This window comes from Hypomesus transpacificus, chromosome 10 (genome assembly GCF_021917145.1).
Source record: "Hypomesus transpacificus isolate Combined female chromosome 10, fHypTra1, whole genome shotgun sequence".
In the NCBI taxonomy this organism is placed as follows: Eukaryota; Metazoa; Chordata; class Actinopteri; order Osmeriformes; family Osmeridae; genus Hypomesus; species Hypomesus transpacificus.
Genome location: NC_061069.1, coordinates 1,406,092 through 1,416,415, shown reverse-complemented (window position 1 = coordinate 1,416,415; position 10,324 = coordinate 1,406,092). Strand labels below are relative to the sequence as shown.

The 10,324-nt window shown below is 45.2% G+C and overlaps 1 long non-coding RNA gene across 1 annotated transcript; it reads left to right on the top strand.

Annotated features, from left to right (window-relative positions):
• Nucleotides 1-5,174: 5,174 nt before the first annotated feature.
• LOC124472871 lies at nt 5,175-9,826 on the top strand. The gene is made up of 3 exons (XR_006956663.1): nt 5,175-5,754; nt 8,275-8,388; nt 9,028-9,826. It is a non-coding gene; the product is annotated as an uncharacterized LOC124472871 (long non-coding RNA).
• Nucleotides 9,827-10,324: the final 498 nt, after the last annotated feature.

Sequence of the window (10,324 nt, the reverse complement as noted above, 5' to 3'; positions counted from 1 at the left end):
CATTAAGGGCCGCCACCCATACAGGATGTGCTAGTGAATAGAGGAAAGCAGGGCAGGGCCCGGCCGTTCCTACCCTCACACCCCCCCTCCCCCTGCCGCCGCCATCGCACACACACGCTGTTATCTCCTCGGCACAGCGCTTCCTACGGCTTCCCAGAAGCCCCTGCTCTCTGCTCTGCCAACCCGGGCCTGCGACCTGCCCGCCCGTGACCCACAATCACGGCCCGATCGCGCGCTTTTCTCGCGCCGACACTCCCCTCGCCCTATCTCTCTATCGCATGTGTTTGGACATCGCTCTGCTCACTTTCACCTCCGCCCGCGCTGTCTCTTTTGATAGCTCCCACCTATCTGCCACCGGGCTGAGGGTGATGGACAGCCGTAAAAACACCGAGAGCCTGGGAGCACGTCCCCGGGATGTTGTCCGCTGGCCCTGGGGCGGAGCGGGTCTAGATGCTGGGTCTGGTGGGTTAGCAGCACGGGGATGGGGTGTCAGACAGAAGCTCCACCTGCATGTGCCCCGGCTCGAGGCCCAGAGGAATGGTTGCTATTTGCAGTCCTGACTGGGAATGGTGGGAAAATCTGCTGACGTCCCTGAAGGTCAACTGGGAGGCCCTGGACCTCTTTGATGCTAAGCTGCGTTTTACTGGGATGTTCCAGGAAGATGTTACCATAGAAAATGCTACTGAAGTTAAAAGCTTCTGGCGCAGCTAAGATAGGGTGAAACCCCAGCTCTTTCTATTTTCCATGTTTGTATTCATCACTCCCTGTAAATGAACCATCAACCATGATGCAACACTTCACTCCCCCTCTTGTTCAATAGCACTCTATCTGACTTTGAAACCATGATTACTGAGGTTACATTTTCAGAGTGATAGGTTACCTGTAATAGTTGTTACACAAAAACTACTGTTTAATAACATAGCCTACTCCTGTTGCACAAGATATGGGGAAGGTGCTCCAATAGGCTACAGTATTCTGGTAACATTTCATTTCTTATACAAAACCATTGAACCCTTTGTCAAACGATCCCCCCTCTCCATACATGAGTACAGTAAGCTAAAGGACAATGGTATTGTTCTAATATTGGTTTAACAGGAAATGTAGTACAGTTTGTAGCTCACAATCTGTATCAATATGAGATGAAGTCCATTCATAATCAGGTTTGACCTAAGATTGCATAATTGGTTAGAAATGTCATAATTCAAAGTAAACTGTGAGGACTTTTGATGGCAAACGTTGTTTTGAACTACTGTAAATATTTACCCGACACAACTATTTCTAAAATGTCAGAGGTACTTTAATTTCACGATGAGCTTCAGTTGATTAAATGTCGCTGAGGGATTGTGAGAAACAGAAACTCCTGGCTATGAGAGGCCTGAAATGGCTGCATTGGTCCTTGCCAAAGACAAATGTAAATATAGCAGCGTCATTAGCCGCGGCAGCTAACCGGGATCATTCCTTCCAACTCACACGTGCTGCTTCCAGGTGTTGCCATAGCAAGTAATCCTGTTTTCTCAACTGTGCTGCTCGTGCTGACAGAAGTTCACCGTGGAGTTTTGCGGGCTTTAGGAAAATCAAATGAAAGGCAATCAGACTGTTTTGACAAGCTGAACTCTGGAGAGCTGTGACGGTCTTTTGGAGCTGATTGCTCCGTCGCTGTTTGCATGAGAGCTGCTCTCAAGTTGTAGCGGGAAGCGCTGAGGTGTGTGAGAGTGGAGGGGGGTGAGGGGTGGGGAGGGGTGGGGTGGTGGAGAGGGGGAATGGGTGATCTGTGTGCATACCTTAGCGTGCAAAGACCACAGTAATGAGACAGGATAGTGTTCGGGGTGGTGGGCCAGGGTTTACAGTGGGAGGGCGGACGATCGGGGTGTCTTAGCGCAGACTGACGTCTAGTTGTATTGCGAGCGTTGCTCGACACAGATTGGACAGCTTGTGCTTGAAAAGAGAAATCCCAACCTGGTCCAATCGGCAGGCAGAACAATGGCTGTGATGTCATGGTATGCTCCAGTTGTATCTCAGTGCTCACAACAAATTGTGATGTCCGAAAGTGTTCAGCATTCGGCGTCTTTGTATCATTAGCAGAAAATTGAGTGGCTGTGATGTCCGAATTTATAATTGAGTAGAACTGCTCTTGTCATAGATAGAACTGTGCCTTTAAATTTACTGTGCTGCCATGTCAATATCTTAGTTCAGTATAAAGTATATACAGTGGGCCACTCATACAGGACAGTTCAATGGCTAAACCTTAGAGCGTGATTGAACAGGACAGTAAACACACAACCCAAATGCTATTTCCCACCACATAATGTTAAGGTTGACACTGTTAAGTAAAATCTGTGATCAGTTTGTGTCCTGTCATTGAAACCTATCATTTCCTGCTGTTTGGAACTTATTCAATGAACTTGTATTCCACCCGTTGAAAAATCCCTTGCAAACAGCTGGACATGCACGCTCCAAGGCAATGCTGTCCAAAGACTGTAAATCAATGCAACATGTTTCAACAGACTGATTCAATGGCCAGACACATGTAGTATGTATACTACATTCAGTGCATGCAATACAACCAACTGTAATTGAACCAGGCCTCGTTGGCCAACAAACAGGATCTGACTGAGCCACTTCCTCCTCTGTTGGCAGCAGGGGCCCTCTCCCTTCCTGGGTCTTCTGTCTCCCTCCCTGGGTCTTCTGTCTCCCTCCCTGGGTCTTCTGTCTCCCTCCCTGGGTCTTCTGTCTCCCTCCCTGGGTCTTCTGCCTCCCTCCCTGGGTCTTCTGTCTTCCTCCCTGGGTCTTCTGTCTCCCTCCCTGGGTCTTCTGTCTTCCTCCCTGGGTCTCTGTCTTCCTCTCTGGGTCTTCTGTCTCCCTCCCTGGGTCTTCTGTCTCCCTCCCTGGGTCTCTGTCTCCCTCCCTGGGTCTTCTGTCTCCCTCCCTGGGTCATCTGTCTCCCTCCCTGGGTCTCTGTCTCCCTCCCTGGGTCTTCTGTCTCCCTCCCTGGGTCTTCTGTCTCCCTCCCTGGGTCTTCTGTCTCCCTCCCTGGGTCTCTGTCTCCCTCCCTGGGTCTTCTGTCTCCCTCCCTGGGTCTTCTGTCTCCCTCCCTGGGTCTTCTGTCTCCCTCCCTGGGTCTCTGTCTCCCTCCCTGGGTCTTCTGTCTCCCTCCCTGGGTCTCTGTCTCCCTCCCTGGGTCTCTGTCTCCCTCCCTGGGTCTTCTGTCTCCCTCCCTGGGTCTTCTGTCTCCCTCCCTGGGTGTCTGTCTCCCTCCCTGGGTCTTCTGTCTCCCTCCCTGGGTCTTCTGTCTCCCTCCCTGGGTCTTCTGTCTCCCTCCCTGGGTCTTCTCTCTCCCTCCCTGGGTCTTCTGTCTCCCTCCCTGGGTCTTCTGTCTTCCTCCCTGGGTCTTCTGTCTCCCTCCCTGGGTCTTCTCCTTCCCTGGGTCTCTGTCTTCCTCCCTGGGTCTTCTGTCTTCCTCCCTGGGTCTTCTCTCTCCCTTCCTGGGTCTTCTCTCTCCCTCCCTGGGTCTTCTCTCTCCCTCCCTGGGTGTCCTGTCTCAGGTGCGTCCTGAGGACCAGCCCTCCAGGGGACACAGCCTGTCTGCTTCTCAACTGCAGCTGGATGCTGGGGCTCGAGCCCTGCCTGCAGTCTGTCAAACATCTGTGTGTGTGTGTGTGTGTGTGTGTGTGAGAGAGACCACTGTGCACTGTGGTGGGCTAGCAGTAAGGAGGAGCTTTGGAAACCCTTGGGCTTTCCACATTCTGATAATCATCAAACATTCCAAACCTCCTACATGATAAACATTCCGGTACACTGAATGTTAGCACACACTGATGATAAGCTTCAGTGTAAATTGCACCAGTGTTTATGGCGCACATTAATCAAATTCATATTAGTAAACACACTGTAAAGTTGGAGGGATATGGTATCAAGATTACCAAACGGTTTTCTGATGATCTTTTTTTCCCCCGAAGCTCACTCAAACATCCACCTGCAATGGACAGAGGGTTGCGGCACGCTGTAAACTGCAAATCCCTGAAAAAAGCGTGTGGAATTCATTTAAGAAAAACAAACTGTAAATTGTCCGTAACCGACTGCTGGGGATGCTTTGATTCGCTTCGTTAATTTGGAAGGAAATCCATTCGCTAATTGATTGGTGCATATTTAGTAACAAAGCCGCTGATTGGTTTACTCGTTGCCTGATTGCTATTTATGTTACAGCCTTGAGAGCTTCCTGGCTGAGGTGTTCCAGTCAGGGTATCAGACGTCTGAAAGACCAAACTCTCTCAGCGGCTCCAACAGTAGAGCTTCAACAGTCGTTTACAAAGAATCAACTTTTTAATGAGTCCCCATTTCTGTTGGAGGTCATCTGATGTAAAAACCTACCACTCAACTTCAGTCTCTCCTTGTCTATGTTTTTTGGACCGGCCTACAGTGCCATGGCATGTTTGAGTCAGTCATGAAGAGGTTAAGCCTGGCACTTCTCCACCTCAGTTTGTGTGATTATTCAGCAACATTTCACTGATCTCTCTCTTTCTCTCATGAAGGCTCATGAGGAGAGAGATGCCTTTAATGTGGAAAGGCTCGCTGCTATTTTTAACCCTGATGAAATTTTGGGGTAAACAACCTTGAGTAAAAGGAGCCCTCTTTTTTTATCTTTCTCTTCTTCTTCTTCTTCTTCTTCTTCTTCTCCTCCTTCTTCCCCTCTCTCTCTCTCTCTCTCTCCATCCCTCTCTCTCTCTCTCTCTCTCTCTCTCTCTCTCTCTCTCTCTCTCTCTCTCTCTCTCTCTCTCTCTCCTCTCCCATCCTCTCTCTCTCTCTCTCTCTCTCTCTCTCTCTCTCTCTCTCTCTCTCTCTCTCTCTCTCTCTCTCTCTCTCTCTCTCTCTCTCTCACACACACACACCAACTCTCTTTCTCTCTCCATACACCAACTCCCTGTCTCTCTGTCTCTCTCTCTCTCTCTCTCTCTCTCTCTCTCTCTCTCTCTCTCTCTCTCTCTCTCTCTCTCTCTCTCTCTCTCTCGCACCAACTCTCTCTCTTCAGTGAATAAGTGAGTGGTTAGGTTTGAGCTACCAGTGTTTTTTTTCTCCCTCCTCATGTGTGGTCAGAGCTTTGTATGTCTTCCTGTCTCACTACAGCATCAAGAGGCTGTGAGTTTGTAACTCTCCCTAAGCTGATCTAGTCTACCCAGGGGCAATTGCTCTTTTTCCATACAGCCCTCCTTATGGGAAACTGACTCACACCCTAGAGGAAACGATTGGACAGCGTCAGCAAGTTGGTTCTGCATGTCAGGCAACTGGCAAGCTTAACCCTCAAGCAGTGCACACATGGCTACACAACACTGTTTACATTGGCGTTTGCCTCGCCAGCAACATTCCATGCAAGAATACGTTTATGCCATGTAACATAGACAGAGACCTGTGACGGGGTAAGCGGTTCTTTTCAAACATTCTGATAGCATGTCTGTGCAAAGGCGTCTCCGACCAACCCTCCGACACACATCCACAGACAGGTGGCAGCAGAGAGCCACAGCACATGCCGAAGGCATCTCAGAGGCCACAGTAACAGGGTTCATGTCTGTCTTAGTGGCTCTTCTATTCCATGCCAGTTGTGTCTGACTGTCGCTTCTCAGATATTTCAGACTTCACACAGCGGCATGCCACAGTGAGATACGAGAGGCACATGAGCTATGAGGTGTGGGCCTGCACCAGGAAGGGTCTGACGTGTTCAAGACACCAGACACAGGGGAGGATGTGGCCTGCTCCGCACAGGTAAGGTCACCCGAGTGTCTGTTCATTTGCCAAAGGAGGAAGAATTGTGAGCGTTCAGCATAGCCTTCGAAGTAGATGGTCTGCTTTCGTATTTCTTTTCTGTGTTCTCGTTTCTAATATTAATCTCATGAAGGGAGGACGAGCGAGGTGGACGATTGAGTAGATGAGAAAGTGACGGCAAGAAGAACAGTGAGTTAAAGAGAGAGAGGGAGAGAGAGGGCACGGCAGCAGTTGCAGTAAACAATTGCTCAATGCTTATTGCAGGCTATATTAGTGCCTAATTAAGACCTCTCTCTCCCTCGTTCTCTGCCTCTCTCGCGCTGTCTGGGAATGTTTTGTCAGGATTCCTCTGTGGTGTCAGCGTTTTGGCACAGGGGAGTGATTTAAGGGGGCATGGCGTGCCTGCCGTGCCCCCACCCCTGACTGTTCCACTCTGCCCACAGTGTGTGCAAACAAATACAACAGACTGGCCCTTTTTTAATTAGCTCCGGGGCAGAGATTGACAGCTTGGGGCGGAGGAGATAGCACAGTAACCAGCTATTACACTAAATATTTGGTACGTTGCACAGCTCAGGCCCTGACTGTGGGATCCCAGAGGGCGTATCGGCGTAGGAACACTGAAAACAATTCAGACACCCAGACATGATCGTGATTAACCACTCCTTATTAACGCTTCAAAATTCAGTTCATATTTGAACAGAATATCCTGTATGAACTCAGGCTTCCTAATTTGTCTCCGTTAATGGTTTGTCAAGTGGGAATTCTTTTTATTCCGTCTTTTTTCCTCAACTGTGTAGGAGGTTGGTCGGCTGGCGCCGTCGTGTTATTTATGGCAGGGGGCAGGTTAGTTTGGTGAGGGGTGTTATTTGGAAGGTGATGACCTTACTTATAACCAATTTACAGAGCAGCCCGGTGTTGTAAATTGCTTTATTGTGCCATAGACCATGGGCGTTGCTCACCCACACAAGGCGCCTCAGAAACCATATTGATGTTGACCTCAGGTCGCAGGGATCTCCTGAAACAGTGAGGAAGAGCTGAGGCCACACTTGACACTGGTCATCAGGGACTTTCTGTGTCTGTGGGATTGAAGATTTTTACAACGTTTGACGATGGCATTTCTAAAAACATGACCAATTAATCTAGAGTCTGTATTTATACCAACATGTTGTCAAATTTGTGTCTTCTGCCTTAAGTATCGAATCTTTTTTTTATTATTATTATTAAGCAACTCATTATTACTTCAGTGCGAGTCTGTTAAAACTTGCGTGTACAAAGAATTTTTTGAAAAGTGTTCTTCACAAACGCTACAACAATTACCTCTGAATAAAATTCACTCTAATTGTTTGTCATCAAACCTATGTAATCCCGGGGTATTACATGCACATCTTCTGCGTTGCTGCGAGGTGAGTTCCTCTGACAGTTTTGGCAGGACATCAAAGATGGTGCTTGCATTAGAGATGAAAATTCCATGACTCAGAGTTTAGAAATATAACTGTAGCATTCTTTTGGTTTGGTTATATTTTGTGTTCAATTCCTAGAAAAAAAGCTACAATAACAGTTTGTGATCTAAATCTTAAATTAAGTGACAGTAAATACAAAATTAGGCATGCTGTTTGTGAATGTGCACAAGAGAACGCGGTGACATTTTGATTTGGGCAAAACACGTCACGACATGTCTTACAGTTCCCCTGAATAATCAGCTCCTCTCACTGAAAACCTCATGCTATTTTCCTATTTTGTTGAGCAAGACTAAATAATGGACTTTGTTGCACAACAGAAACAAAATGATGTTGTTCTATAAATTTGACATATGTTTTTGTAGGCTTTTACGATGCCCAAACCTTGTCAGGAACACCTGATTCATCCAGTGTATGATAATGTGACTATTCTTCTTGTAGCCTGATCCTGACCTTAGATTGTGGCTTACGGGTATAGAAGTTATTATTTATAGTGTGACTGTGTGGGTGCCATATCAGACACCAGTATCGAGGGGCCTTAGTTGTCTCTATTGCTACTAAATGACGGGGTTCTGGTCTGTTGCTTCCTCTGCTGTTAAAAGATAATTACAGGGGGAATCCTCTCTGAAACATTTGACAGGTCTGTTGAACCTTCACAAGTTCAGGAGACTTCGCTTTCATGGTGCAGTAAAAAATAGAGTTATTTTTGTTAGTTGAAAAGTTGAAGTTACTTGTTTGTGACTGATTTGTCAGTCCTCAAATACCCTAAAGGTGTTTTATATATGGATATAATAACACAACAAACACGTGCATCTAAAATATTTCAATTATGGATGGTTATAGTACACTAGAATAACTCTAGTAGACTCCTCATAATGGGCCATACTTAAAGCGATCCAGAAAAAGTGTGTGTTTGTGGTTTGGACCTCCAGAGTTGCAGCTGGGTTAAAGATGGAGAACCTTGCTGGGTTCTGGGGCAGCTAGGTGAGGCCTCTGGGCCCAAACCTTGGGAATTCTCTCACTCTCTACCATATCCTGTTTACCCCACTGCTGTCAATCTCAGAACCAGGGCCATTCAGAACCAGGCCCGTCCAGAACCAGGTCCATCCAGAACCAGGCCCATCCAGAACCAGGCCCATCCAGAAACATGCAGGCCCATCCAGAACTGAGGGCCGAGGTGTGCATCCCAGGCAACCAAAAAAGGGTTTATTTTGATAAAAAAATTATACCTGTTACAATTAGTTGGTACTGAAATTACATTTTTATGAAACACTGCTACTAACATAGTTACAAGATTAAAACTGCAAAATAATTGTTCCAATATGCCAGTTATTTAACAAACAACAATGTTTGTTGAATGATGTTTATAAAACATTTAATCTTTCAGCAATATTAAGGAATACATATGTTGGAAGTAAATATTTATTTGACAACATTTTACGTTAAAGGCAATGACAAATAATTTCAGATCAATCAATGAACACAACAGAAGTAAATATATTTTAGACTTGATAATTTTAAACAGTCCATTTCATTTTGTTTGAAATATTGTGTATTATGTATGTGTAACAAAAATCAAAATATTAGTTATAATTTATGTAAGGTTTAAAAGTATATGATGTTTATTTATCCTTCTTAGAGTATCCATTATTTGTAAAAAGGGTTTTCAACTTCTCACACAATGAGAGAAAGCAGCTTTATTTCTTCGCAGAACACTCAATATGTTGGGACTGTATGACATTCAGACTGTCTTTGTTATCATTTCTCAGCCGATGGAATCCTGTGTGATACTCCTGCTTTCCTTCTGTTTGTTTAGTTTGTCGCTGGAGCCCACCTTCTTCTCCTCAGAGCTCCATGGAGGACGTCAAGCAAAAAATGAAAGAAAAGTGAATGGATGAAATGATCTATTTGAATATGTTAAACAATGAAAAGACACACAGATAATAAGAAACAACGTTGTTCTTGATGTTAAAATACATGTAGAGTTTGAGAAAAAAAAAATCTGTTGAAATCTATCAAATATTGCATTCTAGTAATGTATTTTAAATTAACAGTTGTATCTATGGTAATAGTGTGACACAAAATGCAATGAGAGTCTTTATGAAAATGCTGGGAAATGTTTATTGCAATAAAAAAAAAAATGTATAAACAGAATAATATAATTAACATAAAAAACAGTTGAATCAATTTGTATTTAAATCTAATAAATATTTTGTAGAAGTAGTTAATATAGCGATTGCTCTAATAATTATCTTTGCATGGCTATATAAAAATAAACATCCTATAATTTCTATTTCTATTGCTGAGTTATGTTTTAGTTTTTTTATCTTTTTCTTTCTATGGTAAATTTGTAATGTTTAAAGTGTGTAGACACTGGTATTGTCTTGTTCTACTGTTCATTTTGAAGAATAGTTTTTTCTGAACTCATCTACTGCATAAACAACTATAGAACTGATTTGAAGGATTAGCTTTTAGCTGTTTTTTAATTCCAGCAACATTTCAAGCTATCTGTTGGTGGGGAGGGAATTGTGACATGCATGAGGACAAATGTGCTCGTAAGTAGCCAACCGAGACTCATCTTTGAGAGCTAGACACAATGTTGACAATCCTCTTATGTGTACACTGTTTAAGAAGAAAATTAAGAATGTAAAATGATACTTTTACTTAATATTCCACATTTGTAAATCCACAATAGCTTGTGTTGATAAACACCTCAGTGTGTATTTGCACGTGTATCAGTGTGTATTTCTAGGAGGCTGTGTGGGTCCTATGAGGGTTAGTGCGTGTGTTTGTGTGCGCGTGTATGTGTGTGTGCATGTTCTAGGAGGGTGTGTGTGTGTGTTCTAGGAGGGTGTGTGTGTGTCTGGGAACATCGGTTCGGGGTGTCAGTGCCGGCCTGGATTTATGAGTGTGTAACGAAGCGTCTCTGACGCAGGCAGACTAAACAGAGCCTGTGTCAGCTTCCCCCACCTCCCCAACCTCGCCCCACCCTAGGGGCCAAGCCATAACCCTGTCCCCCTGGATGAGACGCCATAGTCAGGGGCCTGTCCCACAGCCTTCATCCCTCCTGGATCTGGGCTGCTCAGTCACCATGCTGGACAGTAACTCAACTT